The following is a 20,557-nucleotide window of genomic DNA, read 5'->3' as shown; positions in this document are numbered from 1 at the left end:
TGCATCCCAGGTAAAAATCCCAGTTGATCATGGTGAATAATTATTTTAATGTATTATTTGATCCAGTTGATCAAATAATATCTTTTTGAGAATTTTTGCATTCATGTTCATCAGGGAAATTGGTCCATAGTTCTCCTTTTTAGTAGGGTCTTTGTCTGGTTTTGGAATCAAGGTAATGCTGGTCTCATAGAAATAATTTGGAAGTTTTTCTTCAATTTCTATTTTTTTGGAACAGCTTCCAAAGAATAGGTGTTAACTCTTCTTTAAAAATTTGGTAGAATTCCCCTGGAAAGCCATCTGGCCCTGGACTCTTATTTGTTGGGAGATTTTTGATTACTGACTCAATTTCTTTAATGATTATGGATCTGTTCAAATTTTCTATTTATTCCTGTTTCAGTTTTGGTAGCTTATATGTGTCTAGAAATTTGTTAATTTCTTCCAGATTTCCCAATTTATTGGCATATAATTGTTTATAATATTCTCTTTATCATTGTATTTCTGCAGTGTTGGTTGCAATCTCTCCTTTCATTCTTAATTTTATTTATCTGGGTCCTTTACTTTTTCTTTTTTTAAAACTGGCTAAGATTTTATCAATTTTGGTAATTCCTTCAAAGAACCAGCTCCTGGTTTCATTTATATGTCCTACTTTTTAAAAATTTTGATATGATTGATTTCTGCTCTAATCTTTATTTCCCATCTTCTTCAATTTTGCGTTTTATTTGCTCTTCTTTTTCCAGCTCTTTAAGGTGTAATGTTAGGTTGTGTATCTGAGCCCTTTCTTCTTTCTTTAGGAAGGCTTGGATTGCTATATACTTCCCTCTTTGGACCATCTTTGCTGCACCCAAGAGGTTTTGGGCTGTCATGTTTTCATTTCATTGGCTTCCTTGTACTTTTTAGATTCCTCTTTAATTTCTTGGTTAACCCATTCATTCTTTAGTAGGATGTTCTTTATTCTCCAAATATTCATGGTGTTTCCTAATTTTTTCTTGTGGTTGATTTCAAGTTTCATAGCATTGTGGTTTGAAAATATCCGAGGTATGATCAATCTTTTTGTACTTGTTGAAGGCTGAGTTGTGACCCAGCATGATCTATTTTGAAAAATATTCCATGTGCACTTGAGAAGAATGCGTATTCTGCTACTTTAGGATGAAATATTCTGAATATATCTGTTAAATCCATCTGGTGAACTGTGCCATTCAAATCCATTGTTTCCTTATTGATTTTCTGTTTAGATGATCTGCGCATTGCTGTTAGGTGTTAAGTCCCCTAATATTATGTTATTTTATCAATGAGTTTCTTTATATTGTGATTAATTGATTTATATATTTGGGTTGGGGTCATAAATATTTACAATGGTAAGATCTTCTTTATGGATAGACCCCTTGATTATGATATAATGCCCTTCTTCATCTCTTGTTAAAGCCTTTATTTTAAAATCTAGTTTGTCTGATATAAATATGGCTACCTCAGCTTTCTTTTGATGACCATTAGCAGGATAGATGGTTCCCCATCTTCTTACTTTCAATCTGAAGGTATCTTTAGGTCTAAAATGAGTATCTGCTGTGAATCTCATCTGCCTTCCCTTATAGGTTAAGGACTTTTTTTCCCCTTGTTGCTTTCATAATTCTTTCCTTGTCTGTGTATTTTGTGAATTTGACAATCATATGCCTTGGTGATGGTCGGCTTTTGTTAAATCTAATGGGAGTTTTCTGTGCTTCTTGGATTTTGATGTCTGTTCTTCCCCAAATTAGGAAAGTTTTCAGCTATAACTTGCTCACATACATCTTCTGCCCCTTTTTCTCTCTCTTCATCTTCTGGGACTCCCATGATTCAGATGTTATTCCTTTTTGATAAGTCACTTGCATTTTAAGAATGAGACTAGCTCAGGGTCTCCGTGATGCTCTGCCATCTTAACTCCTCTCTTTCACCTACTGCACTTAAAATGGTGACAGTGGCAGGAAGTATGAGCAAGGAATTTTGTGTCACCCAAACCACAACCCTAACCCTAGCATTTGCTCTGCCCCTGACATGAGCCTGAATTCTAGGTGTGAGAAAAAAAATCATTCAAAACACATGACTGACAGAATGTTATTTAGACAGGAACACAGAAGGAAATCTTGCCATTTGCAATGACCAGAATGTGGTAAGAGATTCTGATTCTTAGCAAAAATCCAACCCAAACCTACATCTTTATAGTCATCTCAGAACCCTATTTCTAACTATGACTTTCAAGGTACTCAACACTCTCAGCTTATCTTTCCAGATGTTCTCTACCATGCCTGTGCATTAGACTCTACCCTCACCTGGACCCTAACACTAACAATTCTTTCTCTGGCCTTGAACATGGCCTGAATCATAGGTCTGAAGAAAAAAAACATTTCAAGACACATGACTGACAGAATACTGAGAGAGGAACACAGAGGAAACCTTGGTAGTTTTGTTTGTTCATTTGTTTTTGGTTTTTGTTTTGTTTTCTTTTTTTGTAATGACCAGGATATGTCTGCAGAAAATGATTCTGAAGGAAAGCCTAACCAGAACTCACATTCTCAGTCTACCCATGAACTCTAACCCTAAACCTGACCCCACCATAACACTCACCCTCAACTTATAACTCCAGAAAGGTATTTTCACTGAGCACAGATTGGCCCACAACCTCACCTGGGCCCTAAACCTAACCCTAGCCCTTGCTCTGGCTCTGACCCAGGCTTGAATCTTATGTCTGAGGAAAAAACAGGTTGGGGACACATGATCAAGTGATTATTATTTGGCCAGGAACACAGAAGGAAACCATGCCATTTGAAATGACTGGGATGGGAAGAGAGAGTATGATTCTTAGTGAAAATTTAACATTAACCAACACCATCAGCCTAGCCCCTGAAACCTAAACCTAACCCAGACCCACACCTTAACACTCATCCTCAATTATCCTCTGGAGAAGTGTCCACAAGGCAAGTGGATAGATGACTACCCTCCCCCAGGCTTAACCCCAGCCATAACCCTTGCTCTGTACCTAGCAAGAATCTGAATTGTATGTTTAAGAAAAAAGCAGATTAAGGACACATGACTAACAGAGTTATTATTCATCCAGGAACACAGGAGGAAATTGTGCCTTTTTCCATCACGGAGATAAGGCTAAAGAGGATGATTCTGAACAAAAACATAACCTTAACCTGCACACTCAGCCTCAACCCTGAAGCCTAACCCTAAATGTGACTGTCATGCTAAACTTTTCCTTCAACTTTTCCCTCTGGAGAAGTCTACCACTGCTGGTATATAGGCCGCTACCCCTACACAAGCTTTAATTATAATCTTATCCCTTTCTCTTGCCCTACCTGGGCCCAAATCTTAGATCTGAAGGAAAAACCAATTTGAGACACATGAATTATGGAATGTTACTCATCCAGGAATATGGAAGAAATCTGTGCATTTGTAACTAATGAGATGGGGCTATAGAGTATGATTCTTAGTGGAAACTTAACATTAACCCACCCCATGAGTCTAGCTCCTAAATTTTTTAGTTTATTTATTTATTTTGAGAGAGAGAGAGAGCAAGAAAGGGAGTGACAAAGAGGGGGAGAGAGAGAATCCCAACAAAGCTTTGCACTGTCAGTGGAGAGCCTGATGTGAGCTCAAACTCATGAGCCATGAGATCATGACCTGAGCCAAAATCAAGAGTCAGATGATTGACTGAGACACCCAGGCACTCCAAGCCCCTAAATCCTAACCCTGAACCTGACTCTCATACAAAACACATCCTCAAATTATTCCTCTGGAGAGGTCTCTGCACTGCCTGTTAACAGGCCTCTACCTTCACCCCACATCTGACCCTAATTCTAGCCCTTCTTCTGTCCCTGATCTGGAACTGATATCCAGTCTGAGGAAAAACCTGATTTGGGATACAAGACTGAAGAAATATACTGGGCCAGAACCAAAGAAGGAACCCATGGCATTTGCCATGATTGGAATGGGACTAGAAAATATGATTTGAAGGATCCCTAAACCTAACCCACACCCTGAAAAATTACTCTAAGCTTCTTACCATAACACAGGCCCTCAGCTTATTCCACCATAGAAGTTGTAGATCTGAGGAAAAGACTGATTCAAAACACATGATCAAAGGAATATTTCTCAACCAGGAACATTGCCAATTGCAATGACTGAGATTGGACTAGAATATGATTCTGAGCAAAAATCTAACATTAACCCACAAACTCAAACTAGCACCTGAAACTTAACCCTAACCCTCATTCTCCCACTACATTCATTCTCAAATTATCCCTCCAGAAATGTCTTCACACTGTCAGCAGATAGGCCCTTACTCTCATGTGGGCCCTAAACCTAACACTAGCCCTTGCTCTGGACTTGAGCCAGGCCAGAATCCTATGTATAAGGAAAAAATCAAATTGGGACACATAACTGAATTAATATTCTGTCAGGAAAACAGAATAACCCTGACCAACACACTCAGCCTAGCCCCTCAATACTAACCCAAATTCTGACCTTCATGATAACAACTTTGATAACATGATAAACTTCATGATAACAACCCTCAACTTTCCCCTCTGGAGAGGTCTCTGCACTGCTAGAGGATAGGTGTCTACAATTTACATGGGGTCTGACTCTAACCCCAGCCATCTTCTGGAACTGACCAGGACCCAAATCCTAAGTCTGAGAAAAGAAAATGATTCAGGACATATGACTAACATAACATTACAGGACCAGGCACACAGAAGGAAACCATGCCATTTGCAATGACTGGAATGTGGTTAATGAATATGATTCTGAAGGAAAATTTAATCCTAACCCATGCTCTCAAACTAACCCCTGAACCCTAACCTTAGCCTGACCTCAGCCTAACACTTGCCTTCAAGTTACACCTTTTTCCTTATCCTTTATCCCTTAAGAGATTTTCTGACCAAGGCCCAAATCCCAGCTCTGAGGAAGAAACTGATTTGGTATATATGACTGATGGAGTATAACTTAGCCAAAACACAGAAGGAAGTCATGCCCCTTGCAAAGACTGGGATGGGGGAGAGAGTATGATTCTGAACAAGAACCTGAGCTTCATCACAAACTCAATAGTCCTGAAATGTTAACCTTAATCCTGACCTCAGAATAAACATCACTTCCCAAGTTATCATGATGAAAAGGTCCCAGAACTCTTGGCGAACAGGTCTCTAAATTCATTGGGTTCCCAACCCTAACCCTTGCCATTGCTCTGGCCCTGACTGAGGCTGGAATCCTAGGTATGAGGAAAATATACCAATTCTGAACACATGAATGCCATAATATTAAAAAGCCAAAAATCCAGAAGGAAACTATGCCATTTTCAACCACCAGAATGGTGCAAGAAGTATGAGTCTTTGCAAAAACACAACGCTAACCCATAACCTCAGCCTAGCCCAGGGACTCTCATGTTATACCTTGTCCTCAAATGACCCTCTGAAGAGATCTCTTTACTGCTGGAAGGTTGGTCCCTAATTTTACCAGAGCCCTATCTATAAACCTAACCCTTTGGCCCTGACCCAGGCCTGAATCATAGGTCTGAGGAAAAAGCCAAAATGGGACACATAACTGATGGAATATTACTCAAACAGGAATACAGAAGGAACAATCTTTTGCATCCTTTTGCAATGACCAGAGGAAGAGACTATGATTCTGAGTGGAAACGTGAGCCTCACCACACACTCAGTGTAGCCACTGAACCCTAAACCTAACTGTGACCGTCACAATAATAATTGCAGTCAACTTACCCAACTGGAGAGGTCTCTGCATGGCTGGCAGATAGGCCTACATCACTCAGACCATAACCTTAACACTAGATCTTGCTTTGGCACAGACCAAGGCCCAAAAAATAGGACTGAGGGAAAAACTGATACAGGGCATATTATCAAAGGAATATTACTGGAGCAGGAACACATAAGAAAACTTTGCCAGTTGCAATAAAGGGAATGGGGCTACAGAGTATTATTCTGAGCAAAAACATAACCCTAAAACACACTCAGCCTACACCTAAACCCTAAACTTAACCCTGTCACTCATGTCAAACCTCCTTCAACTTACACTCTGAAGAGATCTTTGCCATGACAGCAAATAGGCCCCTAATCTCACCTGGACTCCAACCCTAACCCTATCCCTTGCTTTTGCCATGACCTGGGCCATGGATTCACTAGGTCTGAGAAAAATTCTGGTTCAGGACACATGACTGACAGAATATTCAACCAGGAACACGGGAGGAAACTGCCATTTGCAATGAAAGACATGGGATTAGAAAGTATGATGCTGAGGGAAATCCAAACCCTACCCACATAATCAGCTGAACCCCAAAACCCAAACACCAACCCCAACATTTACCCTAACTCTCGCCCTCAACTTATCCCTCTGGAGATGTCTCCACACCGATGGCAAAGAGGCCCTTAACTTTGCTCACACCCTAACCGTAACCCTAGCCATTTTTCTGGCCTGACCAGGGCTGGAATCCTAGTTGTGAGAAACAAACTGATTCAGGACACATGAGTGAGGGAATATTACATGGTCAGGAAAACAGAAGGAAACTGTGCCCTTTGCAATGACTGGGATGGGGATAAAGAATATGATTCTGAATGAAAACTGAACCTTGGCCCACATGTTCTGCACAGCCCCTGAACCCTAACCTTAAACCTGACCCTAACCCTAATGATCACCCTCTACTCTGTAGAGGTCCCAAACTAGGACCCTAACTTCACTGGGCCCTAACCCTAACCCCAGCCTTTACTGGCGTCCTGACAAGGGGTCTGAATCCTAGGTCTGATGAAAATACATATTCTGGGGACATGATGGCCATAATATTAATTGGCAAAAATACAGGGGGAAACCATGCCAGTAGCAATGACTGGGATGGTGGTAGAGTGTATGATTCTTTGGACAGTCTAACCTTAATGCACACCCTAGCTTAGCTGAACCCTAACCTAAAGCTGACCCTTACAATAAATCTCACCACCACCTACCCTTTAAAGAGATTTCTGCACTGCTTGTAGATAATCTCATAGCCTCACCCTAACCCTAAAACGAATCCCTTCTCTGGCCTTGACCTGGTCCCCAAACCTAGGTCTGAAGAAAAACCCAAATTGGAACACATAACCAACAGAATATTTCTTGACCAGGAACACAGAAGAACCTTGCCCTTTGCAGCAACTGGGATAGGTCCAGAGACTATGATTCTGAGTGAAAATCTAAGCCTAACCCTCATGCTCAGCCTAACTTTGAACCGTAACCACAAACCTGGCCTTCATCGTATATATCGCCATCAAATTATTCATTTGGAGAGATATCCAAACTGCTGGCATATATGGAACTTCCCTCACACTGACCCTAAATTTAACCCTCACCATTGATCAGGCCCTGATGTAGGCCCAAACCTAAATTTGAAGAAAATACTGATTTGGAATATACGACCAATAGAATATTACTCAGCCAAAATCACAGAAGGAAACTATGCCTTTCAAAGACTGGGATAGGACAGGAGAGTATGATTCTGATCAAGAACCTGAGCCTCACCACACACTCAATAGTCCTGAAATGTTAACCTTAACCTTGACCTCAGAATAAACATCACTCCCAAATTCTCACTCTGGAGAGGTTCCAAACACCTGGCAGATAGGTCCCTAACTTCACAGAGCTCCTAACCCTAACCCTAGCCCTTTTTCTGGCCCTGGGGCTGGAATCCTAGGTGTGAGGAAAATATACCACTTCTGAAAACATGACCACCCTAATATGGCCAAAAACTCAGAAGTAAAATGTGCTTTTTCAACCAACAGAAAGGTGCTGCTTTGCAAAAACCTAACCCTAACCCATACCCTCAGCAAACCTGGGACCCCAACACTAACACTGAACCTCATGTTAAACCTTGCCCTCAACTTACCCTCTGAAGAGATTGCTTCACTGCTGGTGGATAGGTCCTTATTCTCACCCAGCCCTGTCTATAAACCCAATCCCTTTTCTAGCCCTCACCTAGGCCTGAATCCTAAGTCTGAGGGAAAAAAAAAGTTGACACATAACTGATGGAATATTACTTGGCCAGGAATATAGTGGGAACAACATTTTCATCCCCTTGCAATGACCAGGATGGGACAAGAAACTATGACTCTGAGTGGAAATTTGAGCCTCACCACACACAGAGTAACCACTGAACCCTAACCCTAACCCTGTGCCTCACAATAACAATCACACTTAAGTTATCCATCCAGAGAGGTCTCTGCATGGCTGCCAGATAGACCTACCTCACCCGGGACCTAACCATAACTCTATCCCTTGCTCTGGCTCTGACAGGGTCCAAAGTATAGACCTGAGGAAAAAACTGAATCAGGACACATGAGCAAGGGAATATTACAATGCCAGGAAGAAAGAAGGAAACTGTGTCTTTTGTGACAACCGTAATGGATATATAGAGAGTATGATTCTGAGTGAAAACTAAACCCTGATCCACATGCTCTGCTCAGCCCCTGAACTTTAACCCTAACCTTAACCCTCACCCTAATGAATGCCCTCAGTTTATTACTCTTTTGAGGTCGCAAACTACTGGTGGATAGGTCCCTAATTTCACTGGGCCCCTAAGCCTAACCCTAGCCTCTGCTCATCCCTGAACAGTATCTGAATCCGAGGTCTGATGAAAATATCATTTTTGTGGACATTGCTGTAATAATAATGAGCCAAATACAGAATAAAACTATGCCATTTCAAACAACAGGATGGTGGTAGAGAGTATTGTTGCCATGCACTGAAGAAGAAGTTCTCAGACACCAGACTGAGAGGATGTGTAGGATTGCCTCTGTGAGAGAGCAGCAAAAGGAGAAGACTGCACAGTTTTTATTTCATGTTTTATGGGATATAAGTATCAAAGAGTATCAAAGAATGGAAAGAGAACACAAGAGATTTTAAACATTACCCAGACACACATCTGGTGGTTACATGAAGGCATGCGGGGAGTACCTGCAGTTCCAAGGAGTGTCAGTAAGTTACAGCCATTTTCGACTTTCTTACTATCCTCTGGGGGATCATGGGGCTCTGTATCTCATAATGCTATCACGTTCAATAACCTTGAGACCAGAACATTGCTGACATTTCAGCTATTGCTCTGCTCACCCTCCAGGGCTTACAATACATTCTCTAGAAATAACTCCACAGAGAATGATTCTTTGTCACAACCTAACCTTAACCGACACCTTAGGCTAGGTCCAGAATGCTAACTGGAAAGCTGACACTCACATTAAACCTCACCCTCAACTTACCCTTTGAAGAGATCTCTGCACTTTTGGCAGGTAGTCCCCTATCCTCACCCAGGCCTTCACCCCAAAGTTAGCCTTTACTCTGACCTTGACCTGGGCCCAAATCTTAGGTCTGAGGAAAAACCTGAATTGGGAAAAAACCAATGGAATATTGCTTAACCAGGAACACAGAAGGAACTTTGCCTTTTGTAACAACTGGAATGGCAAAAGAGTATGATTCTGAGTGAATATCTAAGCTTAACCCACATGTTTAGCAGAGGCTTGAAAACTAACCTTAAATTGACCCCCACAATAACAATCACCCTTAAAATAATCCTCCGGATATGTATCTGCACTACTGGGGATTAGACCACTTCCCTCACTCAGGCTCCAAAAAACCCTAAACCTAACTTAAACCAAAACTCTTCCATTTGCAACGTCTGGGATGGGCTAGATAGTGTAATTCTGTGCAAAAGCCCAATCCTTACTGATATCCTCATCCTAACCCTTGACATCAACTTATCCCTTTGGAGATGTCTCTGCACTAGGAATAGATAAGCCCTTACACTCACCTGGGCCCAAACCCTAACCCTAAGACTTGCTCTGGCACTGACATGGTCCTGAATACTAGGTTTGAGAAAAAAAGTGATATGGAAAACACGACCAAGGGAATACTACTTGGCAGAAAACACAGAAGGAAATCATGCCATTTGCAACAACCAGGATGGCCCTAGAGGGCATGTCTCTGAACAGAAACCTAACACCAACCCACATCCTCAGCCTAGCCCCTGAACCCTAATCCTAACCCTAACCCTGATTTTCCCACTAAACCTTGCCCTCAGCTAATCTGTCTAGAGAGGGCTGTGTACTGCTAACAGGCCCTTACCCTCATACAAGTCCTAACCATAGCCCTAGTCCTTGTTCTGGCCCTGAGCCAGGGCCAAATAATAGGACAGAGGAAAAGCTGATTTTGGACACACAAATGACGGAATATTACTTTAACAAAAACAAAGAAGGAAACTAAGCCATTTGTAATGAATGGAATGGGGCTTGAGCATATGATTCTTAACAAAAACCTAACCATAACACACACCCTCAGTATTGCCCATGAATCCTAACCCTAAACCTCACCCTAACACTATTCCTCAACCTATCCCTCCAAACAGGGGCACCTGGGTGGCTCAGTTGGTTAAGGGTCCATCTTCAGCTCAGGTCATGATCTCTTGGTTTGTGAGTTCAAGTGCCAAGTCAGGCTTTGTGCTGATGGTTTAGAGTCTGGAGCCTGCCTCAGATTCTGTGTCTCCCTCTCTCTCTCTGCCAATCCCCTGCTCTCAATCTGTCTCTCTCAAAAATAAACATTAAAAAAAAACATTATCCCTCCATAGAGGTCTCTATACAGCCATCAGATAGGTCCTTCCTTCACCCAAATACTAACCCTAACCCTGCCCTTGCTATTGCCCTAAGGGTTCAACCCTAGGTGTGAGGAAAAAAATGACTCAAGACACATGATTAATAATAGACAGGAATAGAGAAGGAAAATGTTCCATTGGCAATGATCAGCTGGTGCTAGCGAGTATGATTCTCTGCAAAAACATGACCCAAACACACACCACCAGCCTCACCCCTCAATCCTAACCCTAACCCTGCCCTTACACAAACTTTTGCCCTCAACCTATCCCTCTGGAGAGGTCTCCACACTGCTGGTGGATAGGTGACTACTTTCACCTGGGCTCTAACCCTAGCCCTTGTTCTGGCCCTGACCTGGGCCTGAATCCTAGGCCTGAGGAAAAAACAAAATGGGACAGAAAACTGACAGAATATTACTTGGCAAGGGACACTGAAGGAAACCATGCCATTTGCCATGACCAGCAGGGAACTAGAGTATGATTCTCAGCAAAAAAAAAAAAAAAAAACTGATTCTATCTCCTGAATCCTAACCCTAACTCTGACCCTCACATTAACACTTGTTTTCAACCTACCCCTTTCTAGAGGTCTTTACACTGCCCATGGATAGGCTGCTCCCCTTACCTGGACTCTAAACCTAACCCTAGCCTTTGTTTTAGCCAAGACTCATGCCCAAGTTGTATATCTGGGAAAAAAACAATTTGCACCACCTGAGTGATGGAAAATTACTGGGCTTAAAACACAAAAGGGAATAATGACATTTGCAACAAACAGATTGGGGCTAGAGACTAATATTTTAAACAAAAACCTATCAAATCCACAATTTCAGCCTAGTCCTTGAACCCTAACCCTAACCTTGACCATTACCCTAACACTCAAACCTCAACTTATACCTCCAGATAGGTCTCAATACTGAGGAAAGATAGGCCCGTACACTTACCCTGGCCTGAATTCTAGGTTGGAGGAAAAGAGAGATTTGGAAAACAAGACCTAAGGAATATTTACCAACAACACAGAAGGAAACGCCATTTGCAATGACCAAGATGAATCTTCAGAGTATTATTCTGAAGGAAAACCTAACCCTATCATACATTGTCTAGCACTTGAACCTAAAACTGACCCACATCCTAATGCTCAGTCCCTACTGAGAAGTTTTTGCACTGCTGGTGGATAGGCCCTTACCGTCTTCCTGGGCCCTAACTCTAACCCTAGCCCTTTATCTGTCCCTGAACTGTGCTCAAATCCTAGGTCTGAAGGACCCTAGGTCAATTTGGGGCCCACGGCTGAATAAATATTATTCTAACAGGAACACCAAAGGAAACCATGTCATTTGCAATGACCAGGATGAGGCTAAAAATTATGATTCTGGGAGAAAATCTAATGATAACACACATCATCTGCCTAGACCCTGAAGGCTAACCTTACATCAGACCCTAACACTTGCCATGAATTTATCCCTCGAGACAGGTGTCCAGCAAGACAGCAGATGCAGAATTAAATATGAGAGAGGCTAATGTCTGGGATGAGACAAAACCCCCGAGTAAGTGTCCTTGCTCCGTATTTATTAGGATCAGAAGTCTTACAAACATGACGGATATGCAGAAAGAGAAAATAACACAATGATAATTAACACAAGTGTGTGAGAGAAAGGGGGTTTCAAGAATATGTGGTGCTAGGGGTTTGGGTCAATACAAAACAAAATCCTGGAGCTGAGAAGATAGCTATTTATGGCAGGCACCAGGTGCCTTGTCTGTGTATCTTAACTTGCCTAGGGGATGACAGATGGAGCATGCTATCTCAGGGCTAACAAGGCACTTTTCTTTTGCCAATTAGCTCTGGGAAATTTCACCCTGATGTGGTGGTCTATTGCCTGTTTACCTGTTTTCCTATTCTGGACAAGTTCCTCCTGTGGAAGTAGCTTTCTGCTTTTGTTCTATGCTGGGGTGCTTTCTCCTTGTTTACCTATTCTTGGACGCTTTCATCCTAAGCCTACTTAATCCATTCGTGTAAGCTCAGGGCATTTGTAAATTTATTCCCCAGAGTCAGGTCTCCTCACTGATTGAGGATAGGCACCTACACTCGGACGTGCTATAATGTTAACTCTAACCCTTTCTCTGTTCTTGAACCTGGCCTGAATCCTCCGAGGGGAAAAAAACTGGGGACACATGATCAACAGAATACCAGGCAGGAACACAGAAGGAAACTGTGTCATATGCCATGACCATGAGTGGATTAGAGAGTATGATTCTTAGTGAAAACCTGACCCTAACCTATACCCTCAGCCTATCATCTGAATCCTAACCCTAACCCTGACCCTCACACTAACACTCACCCTCAACGTATCCCTCTGGAGAGGACTCTGCACTGCCTGCAGATAGGCCACTACTCTCACTTGGGCTCTAGCCCTAATCCTAGGCCTTGCTCTGGCCCTGATCCAAACTCAAATACTAGGTCGGAGGAAAAACCGGATTCAAGACACATGACGATAAGTCATTTACAAATATATTCTCCCATATCTTTTAGTTTTTTTGATTGTTTCCTTTGCTCTGCAGAAATTTTTTTTTTATCTTGATGAATAGTTCATTTTTGCTTTCATTTCCTTTGCTTCCAGAGATATGACTAGGAAGAAGTTGCTACACCTGAGGTCATAAAGGAGGTTGACTGTTTTATTCTCTAAGATTTTAATGGTTTCCTGTCTTACATTTAAATCTTACATTCACTTTGAATCTATTTTTGTGTATATGATGTAACAAAGTCATTAGGTTTCATTGTTCTGCATGTCACCATCCAGTTTTCCCAACACCATTTGTTGAAGAGACTTTTTTTCCACTGGATTTTCCTTCTTTGTTGAATAATAGTTCACCATGTAGTTTGAAGTCTATTTCTGGGTTTTCTATTCTCTCCCAATGATCTCTGTGTCTGTTTTTGTGCCAATACAATAGTGTGTTCATGATGAAAGCTTTGTAATACAGCTTGAAGTCTGGAATTGTGATGCCACTCACATCACTTTTCCTTTTTAATATTACTTTGGCTATTAACAGTCTTTTTGGTTCCATACAAGCTATAAAAGCTCAGTGGATAATGCTGGTGTTATTTTGATAGAGATTACATGGATTCTCTAGATTGCTTTAGGTAGCATAAACATTTTAACAATATGTGTTCTAATACATGAGCCTGGAATATTTTTTTTAAATATGAAATTTATTGTCAAATTGTTTTCCATACAACAGCCAATGCTCATCCCAACAGGTGTCCTCAATGCCTATCACACACTTTCCCCTCCCTCCCACGCCCCATCAACCATCAGTTTGTTCTCAGTTAAGTCTCTTATGTTTGGCTCCCTCCCTCTCTTTTTTTTCCTTCCCCTCCCCGATGGTCTTCTGTTAAATTTCTCAGTATCCACATAAGAGCGAAACATATGGTATTTGTCTTTTTCTGTATGACTTATTTCATTTAGCATAACACTCTCCAGTTCCATCCATGTTGCTATAAAGGCCATATTTCATTCTTTCTCATTGTCAAGTAGTATTCCATTGTGTATATAAGCCACAATTTCTTTATCCATTCATCAGTTGATGGACATTTAGGCTCTTTCCATAATTTGACTATTGTTGAAAATGCTGCTATAAACGGGATACATCAGCACTCCTATGCATCAGCACTCCTGTATCCCTTGGGTAAATTCGTAGAAATGCTATTGCTGGGTCATAAGGTAGATCTATTTTTAATTTTTTGAGGGACTTCCCCATTGTTTTCCAGAATGGCTGCACCAGTTTGTATTCCCACCAACAGTGCTAGAGGGTTCCTGTTTCTCCACATCCCTGCCAGCATCTATTGTCTCCGTATTTGTTCATTTTAGCTAATCTGACTGGTGTGAGGTGACATCTCAGTGTGGTTTTGATTTGTATTTCCCTGATGAGGAGTGACGTTGAGCATCTTTTCATGGGCCTGTTGGCCATCCGGATGTCTTCTTTAGAGAAGTGTCTATTCATGTTTTCTGCCCAATTCTTCACTGGATTAGTGATTTTTTTGGGTGTGGAGTTCAGTGAGTTCTTTACAGATTTGGATACTAGTCCTTTGTCTGATATGTCATTTGCAAATATCTTTTCCCATTCCATCAGTTTCCTTTTAGTTTTGTTGATTTCTTTCCTTTGCAGTGCAGAAGATTTTATCTTCATGAAGTCCCAATAGTTCATTTTTGCTTTTAATTCCCTTGCCTTTGGAGATGTGTCAAGTACGAAATTGCTGTGTCTGAGGTCAAAGAGGCTTTTTTCCGGCTTTATCCTCTAGGGTTTTGATGGTTTCCTGTCTCTCATTCAGGTCTTTTATCCATTTTGACTTTATTTTTGTGAACGGTGTAAGAAAGTGGTCTAGTTTCATTCTTCTGCATGTTACTGTCCAGTTCTCCCAGCACCATTTGTTAAAGAGACTTTTTTCCATCGGATATTCTTTCCTGCTTTGTCAAAGATTAGTGGGCCATACTTTTGTGGGTCCAATTATGGAGTCTCTATTCTATTCCATTGGTCTATGTGTCTGTTTTTGTGCCAATAGCATTCTGTCTTGATGATTACAGCTTTGTATAGAGGCTAAAGTCTGGGATTGTGATGCCTCCCGCTTTGGTCTTCTTCAAAATTACTTTGGCTATTCGGGGTCTTTTCTGGTTCCATACAGATTTTTAAGATTGCCTGTTCAAGCTTCGAGAGGAATGGTGCAATTTTGATTGGGATTGCATTGAATGTGTAGATAGCTTTGGGTAGTATTGACATTTTAACAATATTTATTCTTCCAAATCCATGAGCATGGAATGTTTTTCCATTTCTTTATATCTTCTTCAATTTCCTTCATAAGCTTTCTATAGATTTCAGCATATAGATCTTTTACATCTTTGGTTAGATTTATTCCTAGGTATTTTATGCTTCTTTGTGCAATTGTGAATGGGATCAGTTTCTTTGTCTTTCTGTTGCTTCATTGTTAGTGTATAAGAATGCAACTGATTTCTGTACTTTGATTTTGTATTTGTTTTCCTTTTGTTGTCTGATTGCTGATGCTAGAACTTCCAACAATATGTTAAACAACAGCAGTGAGAGTGGACATCCCTGTTGTGTTCCTGATCTCAGGGGAAAACCTTTCAGTTTTTCCCCATTGAGGATAATATTAGCTGTGGGCTTTTCATACATGGCTTTTATGATGTTCAAGTATGTTCCTTCTCTACCGACTTTCTCGAGGGTTTTTATTAAGAAAGGGTGCTGAATTTTGTCAAATGCTTTTTCTGCATCTATTGACAGGGTCATGTGGTTCTTAAAATTTCTTTTATTAATATGATGTATCAAATTGATTGATTTGCAGATGTTGAACCAGGCCTGCAGCCCAGGAATGAATCCTACTTGATCATGGTGAATAAATCTTTTTATTTGCTGTTGAATTTGATTTGCTAGTATCTTATTGAGAATTTTCGCATCTATATTCATCAGGGATAGTGGCCTGTAGTTGTATTTTTTTTTCTGGGTCTCTGTCTGGTTTGGGAATCAAAGTAATGCTGGCTTCATAGAATGTGTCTGGAAGTTTTCCTTCCTTTTTATTTTTTGGAACAGCTTGAGAAGGATAGGTATTATGTCTGCTTTAAATGTCTGGTAGAATTCCCCAGAGAAGCCATCTTGTCCTGGACTCTCATTTGGTGGGAGATTTTTGATAACTGATTCAATTTCTTCTCTGGTTATGGGACTGTTCACATTTTCTATTTCTTCCTGTTTGAGGTTTGGAAGTGTGTGGCTGCTTAGGAATTAGCCCATTTCTCCCAGGTTGACCAGTTTGTTGGCATATAATTTTTCATAATAATTGATTGTATTTCTGAGAGATTGGTTGTAATAATTCCATTTCATTCAGGACCTTATCTATTTGGGTCATCTCCCTTTGCTTTTTGAGAAGCCTGGCTAGAGGTTTATCAATTTTGTTTATTTTTTCAAAAAACCAACTCTTGGTTTCAGTGATCTGCTCTGCAGTTTTTTTTTTAGATTCTACGTTGTTTATTTTGGTTTTGATTTTTCTTATTTTTCTTCTTCTGCTGAGTTTGGGGAGTCTTTGCTGTTCTGCTTCTATTGTCTTTAGGTAGGCTGTTAAATTTTGTATTTGTGATTTTTTTTTTGTTTGTTTCTGGAGATAGGCCTGGATTGCAATGTATTTTCTTCTCAAGACTGCCTTTGCAGCATCCCAAATCATTTGGATTGTTGTAATTTCATTTTCATTTGTTTCCATATATATTTAAATTTCTTCTTGAATTGTCTGGTTGACCCATTCATTCTTTAATTGGGTGTTGTTTAACCTCCATGCTTTTGGAGGTTTTCCAGACTTTTTCCTGTGGTTGATTTCAAGTTTTGTAGCATTGTGGTCTGAAAGTGTGCATGCTATCATCTCAATTCTTTTACACTTTTGAGGGGAGGTTTGTGACCCAGTATGTGATCTGTCTTGGAGATGGTTCCATGTGCACTTGAGAAGAAAGTACTTGAGAAGTACTTGAGAAGAAAGCACTTCTAACGTAGTGAAACATGGTGTTGCTTGAACGATGGTGTCTCCCCAGGATTCTTTCACGCTGGCGGGCACATGTCACCTCTCCCCGTCGTTCCCCGCATAGGTGTTCCTACGCTTCTGGCGTAGCGAGACCAGATGTCAGTTGAAAGGTGGTTTCCCCAAAGTGCAGACGGGCAGAGTGGAGTGTAGGGAACTTTACGCCTTGTCTCCGGAGACTTTTGGGAACACTGCTTATTGGGGGAAACGAGCTGTTAGTTCAAAGATGCTTTCTCCAGACTGTTGTCTCACACAGGTGAGGATGCGGCACTTGCCTTGGAGGCCCCGCAGAGCTGTCCAGACAGGTTTCCCTTTGCGAAACAAGCTATCAGTTGCAAGACCCTTTGCCCAGCGTGTAGTTCCACAGAATTGAGTTACATAGCACTTCCCGCCTAAGCCCCCACAGGGTTTCAAGCCTTTCTCACTTCGTGAAACAAGATGCGAGTTGACAGCTGGTTGCGGCCTAGCGTTGCTTCACAAAAACAAGCATGTGGCACTGTCTGCCCAGGCCCCGTGAAGGTTTCCACACAGGTGTGTCCTTGGGAAACAAGACGGGCCTTGAATGATGACGACGGGCCCGAAGTGTAGTTTGACAGCGTGGAGCATATGGCCCTTTCTGGAGGGTCCTGGCAGAGGTGTTCCAACACTGCTCACTGAGTGACGCAAGGTGTTAGTGGAAAGGTGGTTTTCCCAAAGCGCAGGTGGACAGAGTTGAGTGCACGGAGCAGGACGCAGAGTCGCCGTAGAGGTTTGGAAACACTGCAGGATGAGTGACATGAGATCTTAGTCAGAAGTTGGTTTCGGCAGCGTGTTCTCAGGCACAGTTGTGGGCACGGCACTTACCTGGCAGGCCCCGCATAGGCTGCCAGACAATTTTCACTTTGTGAAACAAGCTCCGAGTTGAAACACTGCCTGGCCGCCATGGTGTTTCACATCATGGAGTGTACGGCACTTTGTTCATATGCTTCCCCCCCACCCCCTCCCACCGCCACCTTCATCACCACGCACCCACGCATAAGGCTTCCGACCTCTCTAACGCAGGGAAACGAGACGCTGGGCGAGGGACGGTTTCGCCATTGTGTTGGCTCACCAAACCGAGGGCCCGGCACTCTCTGCCTAGGCACCAAGTCGGTTTTCCAACAGCTGTGTCCTTGTGAAACAAGATGTTCCTTGAGTGATGCTGTCCCCGATGTGCTGTCTGACGGAGTTGGACTCTCCAGCTCTTGGGTCCTAGTCCCGGCAGAGGTGTTCCAGCACGTGTGACTGAGCGAAACATGTTAGTTGAAGGATGGTTTCCCCACAGGGTTCTTTCTCAGGTCGACTACGTGACACTTCGCTTGTGGGGCCCGCGTAGCTTTTGACACAGTGCTCACGTAGTGAAACCCGGTCTTCCTGGAAAGAGTGTTTCAGCACGGTGCTGGCTCACAGGATTGAGTACATGGCACTTTTCCACCTAGGCCCCGCCGTAGCTTTTCGAACCCTTCTCGCTGAGTGAAACATGTTCATTAACGGATAGATAGATGGGTTCCCACAGTGGGGCTGTTGAGAGCCGAGCCTAGGGCACTTTCCACCCAGCCCCACACCGGGGTTTCAAACACTTGTAACCCAGGGAAACGCGATGCCATTCGAAAGGTGGTTTCCGCACCGTGTTGTTTCACAGCATTTCAATCCGTGGCCCTTTCTGCATTCGCCCCACTGGGTTTGCACACCGTTGGGACGTGGTGAAACAGCACGTTGTTGGAAGGCTGCCTTCTCTTCCCCGGGAGCTGTTTCACGGAGCGGAAGTGTGTGGCGTTTTCCTGCTAGTCCCCGCGTGGGGTTTTGAGCGCTTCCAAGTTCGTTGCAGCAGGTGTGAGTTGAAAGATGCATTCCCCAAGGGCAGTTGGAGACAGTGGAGTATAGGACACTGTTCACCTAGGCCCGCATAGGTTTTCAAACCCTTCCGAGTGAGAAAAGATGTTCGTTTCAAGACGGTGTTCCCCCACAGAGCTCTTCGGAGAGTGGAGGATAGGCCACTTCCCTCGTGGGCTCCGCATAGCTTTGCAAACAGTTCTCAGTGAAACCATGCAGGGCCTGAACGACGGCTTCATCAAAGTGCCGGTTCACAGGCTTGAGTACATGGCACGTTCCTCATCGCCCCGCGGGGGTTTCCCGACACTTCTGACGTAGTGAAACATGGTGTTGCTTGAACGATGGCGTCTCCCCAGGATTCTTTCACGCTGCCGGGCACATGTCACCTCTTCCCGTCGTTCCCCGCATAGGTGTTCCTACGCTTCTGGCGTAGTGAGACCAGATGTCAGTTTAAAGGTAACTTGTGCTAAGCAAAGATTTCTTACATATGAAAACTGAAAGGAACAATCATAGAAGAACAAATGAATGCATAAACTGGACTTCACCAAAAAGAAAAACTGCTCTTCAAAAACACTGTTGAGAGAAGGAAATCACATACTGGGAGAAGAAAAACCTTTCCAAAAAAAAACAGGTGATAAAGGATCTGTATCTAGCTCTTTCCACCATCTTTCTGTGCCACCATCATGATGCATGTGACTGTCGTGGCAGATACTCCCCAAAGCATAACAATACTGAAAAGAGAAGCAAACGTCAGGTTCTTACTAGGCCATGCTCCAAAGACATTGTCCACTTTCTAACTGTGATGATGAAGCATGGTTACACTGGTGAATTTAAAATCATTGATGATATCAGAGTTGGGAAAATTGTTGTGAACCTCACAGGCAGGTTAAGCAAGCATGGAGTGACTGGCCCCAGAATTGATGGACAATGCAAAGATCTAGAAAAATGGCAGAATAATCTGCTCAGTTTGGTTTCATTATACTGACCACCTCAGCTACAGTCATGGACCATGAAGAAGCAAGTTGGAAACACACAGAAGGGGAAATCCTGGGATTCTTTTTCTAGGGATGTAATACATATGTGCAAATAAAATGCCTCAGTGGAGAAAACAACAACAACAACCACAAAAACAAAAAGAAAACAAAATAAGAAGGAACTGTGTCTAGAATATACAAAGAATTCTGAAACTCAACAAGTAAGAAAAGATACTAATTTTTAAAACAACAAAAGATTTAGACGATTCAAAGAAGATACACAGATGGCAAAGAAGCACATGAAAATATGCTCACCATCATCAGTTATTAAGGAAATGTATATTAAAACTATAATGAGATATATACTAAATATCCATCCGAATGGCTTGGATTTAAAAAGCTGACAATACTAAGTGTTCATGAATATGTATGTAGGAATTGGTGCTCTGACAGACTGTTGGTGGGGATGGAAAACGGTACAACTCCTTCAGAAAACAACTTGGCAGCTTCATAATAAGGGAATGT

At 42.2% G+C, this 20,557-nt stretch overlaps 1 pseudogene; it reads left to right on the top strand.

The window, feature by feature from the left end:
* The first annotated feature begins 19,365 nt into the window (after positions 1 to 19,365).
* Positions 19,366 to 20,162, top strand: LOC122472718 (annotated as a pseudogene).
* Positions 20,163 to 20,557: the final 395 nt, after the last annotated feature.

The sequence above is a fragment of the Prionailurus bengalensis genome, chromosome B1 (assembly GCF_016509475.1).
Source record: "Prionailurus bengalensis isolate Pbe53 chromosome B1, Fcat_Pben_1.1_paternal_pri, whole genome shotgun sequence".
NCBI classification, from domain to species: domain Eukaryota; kingdom Metazoa; phylum Chordata; class Mammalia; order Carnivora; family Felidae; genus Prionailurus; species Prionailurus bengalensis.
Note: the sequence above shows the minus strand (reverse complement) of the source record. Positions and strands in the feature narration are given on the sequence as shown.